Source organism: Sinocyclocheilus grahami, unplaced genomic scaffold (genome assembly GCF_001515645.1).
Source record: "Sinocyclocheilus grahami isolate Dianchi unplaced genomic scaffold, SAMN03320097.WGS_v1.1 scaffold3754.1, whole genome shotgun sequence".
In the NCBI taxonomy this organism is placed as follows: Eukaryota; Metazoa; Chordata; class Actinopteri; order Cypriniformes; family Cyprinidae; genus Sinocyclocheilus; species Sinocyclocheilus grahami.
This window is the reverse complement of record NW_015508826.1, coordinates 4,417-8,513: the sequence shown is the minus strand read 5'-3', so window position 1 is coordinate 8,513 and position 4,097 is coordinate 4,417. Positions and strand designations below refer to the sequence as shown.

The 4,097-nt window shown below is 39.1% G+C and overlaps 1 long non-coding RNA gene across 1 annotated transcript in view; it reads right to left on the bottom strand.

The window, feature by feature from the left end:
- Positions 1–2,473: 2,473 nt before the first annotated feature.
- Positions 2,474–4,097, bottom strand: part of LOC107576476 (uncharacterized) — a 2,938-nt gene continuing 1,314 nt past the window's right edge. Inside the window, exons 2-4 of the long non-coding RNA XR_001608062.1 lie at positions 3,761–3,859; positions 3,372–3,400; positions 2,474–2,527 (exon numbers count right to left, since the gene is read on the bottom strand). This is a non-coding gene — a long non-coding RNA (uncharacterized lncRNA). The remainder of the gene's footprint in view (positions 2,528–3,371; positions 3,401–3,760; positions 3,860–4,097) is intronic.

Sequence of the window (4,097 nt, the reverse complement as noted above, 5' to 3'; positions counted from 1 at the left end):
CTGGCTACTGTTGTAAAATGTTGAGAGATTCAAACAAAAAGTAATCAATAAATAGAAAAAAATAAAAAAGACTGTAAGTGACGTCGCTAGCGTAAGTGCAAGTGTCTGAGACTGCAAGCCTGAGAGTGCAAGTCTGAGAGCGCAAGCGCCAGCTGCAGCCAGACCCTTTTGGTGTGGCCTCTTCTGCTTTGCCTGTGCAACTTGAAGATGTCGTGGAGGCAGAGTTAAACAGTTACCTGTGAGCCCCGTCATTGACGGAGGGGACGGTCCCTTGGCTTGGTGGAAGGTGCACAAGATCAACTTTCCACGACTGCGCAAGATAGTCTGCAAGTATCTTTGTGTACCAGCAACTAGTGCCCCCTCAGAGCGTCTGTTTAGCACTGGATTGCACTCGCTCATCCTTAAAACCAGCAAAAGTGGATCTGCTGGTTCTCCTAGCTGAAAACCTGTGAGCTACTGAGAACCATACAGTAGGATCATAATAGCTGCCAGTGCCATAATCACTGTGCACTTTAGTCTGTGTGGTGTGTGGCTGTTGCTGACTGCAGATAATTGTTTAATATTTATATTAACATTCAGACAGTTTTTTTTTTCTTTTAAGATTTCATTAAAAATGTTTTTACGCTCGCTTGAGGTTTTTGACTTGTGTGAAAAAGAGTTAATACGAATAATGGGAGATGGAAATGTATTTCCCAAATGAATTCTGACTTAACAAACTTTAAATCTACGTAACTAATCGTCTGTTTCAGCTGATGGGGTTTAATTTGCTGTTGTTTACTAGGTTACCAATACCACCGTCATCCACTCAAACATTTTTTTTTTTATTGTTTTTTGCTAACTTTAAAAAGTTCGCTTCACGTTTGGATGGAAACCCAGCAAGCGACACACACAGAGTTTGGTGTCAGTCAAAGCTCTGCAGAGATGCAGCCTCAGAGACAGTTTGGCATCATGCCATCAGATTCATTAATGCCGTAAATGAAAACTGTTTTGTCTATTGACACACAATCTGAAGATGACCTGAGTCACCTAATGAGTCACATTAGGAGAAAATCAGACCAACAGTCTAGGAGGAGTTTCGAAAAAGTAGGTTTTCAACATAAATCAGATTGGGCTGATTATGGAATAATTGGTATCAATGTTCTCGGCTTGATCCAAGGAATCTTTTTAGAAATGTCATTATAACTTTTGACCACAAGCGGTCACTGACCTGAAACTTTTTGAGTACTTTCAGGGTATGGAGCTGATGACACATACCAAGCTTTGGAACAATACACCAATGTGTTCATAAAATACAAAATTGGATATCGTTTGACCCGGTATTATAAGCGAAAATAGACTTGTTTTACATCTCCAGACCACTAGCTGGAGTTAGAAACTCCAAATTTGCTGTGATTAAAGTTCAAACTGTCCTCGATCAAATTTCATTAATTTCCCACAAACGGTTCGATGGTGTGCCATAGACTCAAGAGCAGAAGAAGAAGAAGAACGGATACAATAAACACATACAATAGTTGCCTGAGCGCCTCCAGTGTTTGGCCCCTAACTATAACTACAAGATGTTTCCATGAGTCCATCTGAGACACTGCCGTCTAGTGGAGCGAAGTAGAAATACATCTCATCTGTCTGAATTACTTCTGCTTCTTTCATCACGCTGGAAATGGAAAATCAAGTGAAACGCATTGCATTGTGGGATACAGTACACTGCTCTTTAGTGAATGTAGCAGGTCTTCCACATGTTCTGTGCATACAGAAAAATTACATAATTTCACATACTGCAGCAATAGTAAGAGTAGTCAAAGTTAGTTATTAATAACAGTATATGTGTCACAATGTTTAACTCTGAAGGATCTGAGCTGCCATCTGAAGCTGCAGATGTTCAGTCTCAGTGTTTCTGATGGCTGTAAGTGACAGAAGTGAACATTTACTGACATCATGATCCTGAACTGTGATCTCTGTGATGTTGAGACTCGAGCCACAGACGTGTTTAAAGTTAAAACTATAACACTGTTTTCTCTCCGTTGATCTTGAAGGAGTCTCAGTCTCATTTCTACTGCTGAAGCTGGTTTACAGCTAGAGTTAGTTATAAAAGCAAATCACTATTACATGCATATAAAGAACAAGTGCAATTAAGTTAAACATTCTGCATATATTTACATCAAACGTGCATTAAATAACGGCTTCAATAACAAATGAAGAATGAGACTGAACTCTTAAATCACAGAGGAAAGCTCCTCACGAGTGTTTTTCTGGGACTGTTGATTATGTTTGTGAAACCACTGACTCCGGCTGGGTTTCCTCCGTCCCGTCACTCCTGCCGGTCTCCTGGTTTAGTTTGTTCAGCAGAGCTTTCATCTCATGTGATTCTGCTGGGTTCTGGTTCTGGTTCTGGTTTGATCCACTGGCTGAATCTGCTGCTGCATTCTGGGTTCAGAATAAGACAGATGTTAACATGTGTTTTCAGCACCAGTGTTTCTCCTCATATAAGCTGTGATCCAGCGGCTGCAGCTCGACGAGACTTTATCGCCTTCTGTGTTCACGACAAGACAGTTCACTCACACACATCTTCACTAAACCTGCTTCTGCTTTTCAGACAGTTGTTTAAAGGTGCAGTTGGTAATTTTGTCCACATTTAAAAAAGCTTTATATTTGAAGTAAATAATAGCACATCAGCGCTATTATGTAATGTCGCATCAGCGGTAAGGAAGAAGCTGTTTTCCCTCTCCGCTCATGCTGACCGTATTGAAGGAATCCACACACCAAACAAATGCAAAGTTCAAGGTGCATTGCATTTTCATTTTTTACATTTCATTTATTAAATCTATGCACCCAATAATATTTTTGCATTTATAAATTGCCACAGAATTTTTTCATATTTTTTGCTTATTGGTCACATAGAGATCACATGACCAGCTGAATACAGCTCACTTTATCTCAGAAACCTCTCAAGACTGCTGCACAAAGTACTTTTTATTTATATAAATTGTTCTTAATTTTACTCCGTTAAATGTCCAAGTATCTAGCCATTTCCCTGCAAATGTAATTGAGTAAAATTACAGGTATTTTATTTAAATAAAACTCAGGTGAAGTGAAATTTCTCAAAACAGTACTTCAGTAATGAAGCAGAATTAATTTACACATCTGTCCCTTTATTATTATAGAGTTTGTGGAATCAGTTCTTCTCAGGTGACAAATAGAAATGTGAATAGAGCAGGTCTATTTCCACAGTGACTTCAGTAATCAGAAACGTTTGCTTGCGTCCAAACTGATGTGTGTCTGTATGAAGCATTTAAAGACTTCGAGAAACATCAAATCACCAAGAGCACCTTTAACTCACTGCAGGAGAATGCATCACATTAGTTTCTGATACTAACCTGACAAGACTGCAGACCTGGTGTGATCCCTGTGAGGAAAGAGATTTACAGGATCATTCAGATGCTGATCAAACACATCAGACTGAATAACAGACCAGTCCTGCTTTTAACAAAGAACACATCCAATAAACCCTCAGATGTCCAGTCTGGATACACGAGAATGCATTTAATGGTGTTCAGAGAGTGATGAAGATGAAGAGCTTCAGTTCAGTTTAGAGATGACTGAACAAACAGTAGAAATATCTCTAGAAAATGATCTAGCAAATGATCTAGCAAATGCTAAATAGTAGTAAAACTGATCATTTATTTCCTGAAAATCATGTTTTTAAATGAAAATAAAAATCCCAAAACACCTGACGTGAATGTAATTCATGTTCAGTTATACTCACAGGGTTCAAATACCAGTAAAACCATCAGAATGAAGGTGAAGAGGAATTCAGAGGAGAAGATGACGATCCTCATGTCTCCGATCGCACCTTCACCATTACCTGAAGATGAAAATAAACAGCAGTATTTTATTTATGACACTCGTATTCACCACTCAACAGCATGAAGCACTGGTTATTGAGCTGGGGACACTACACGACTAGCTGAAGCATTCTAAGACTGACCTATTTACAGTATACACAGAAACTGACTTTGGCGTGCACTCGATGTGCATATAATACTCACATTGTTAGCGTGCATATAATACTCACATTGTTGGCGTGCATATTATACGCACCT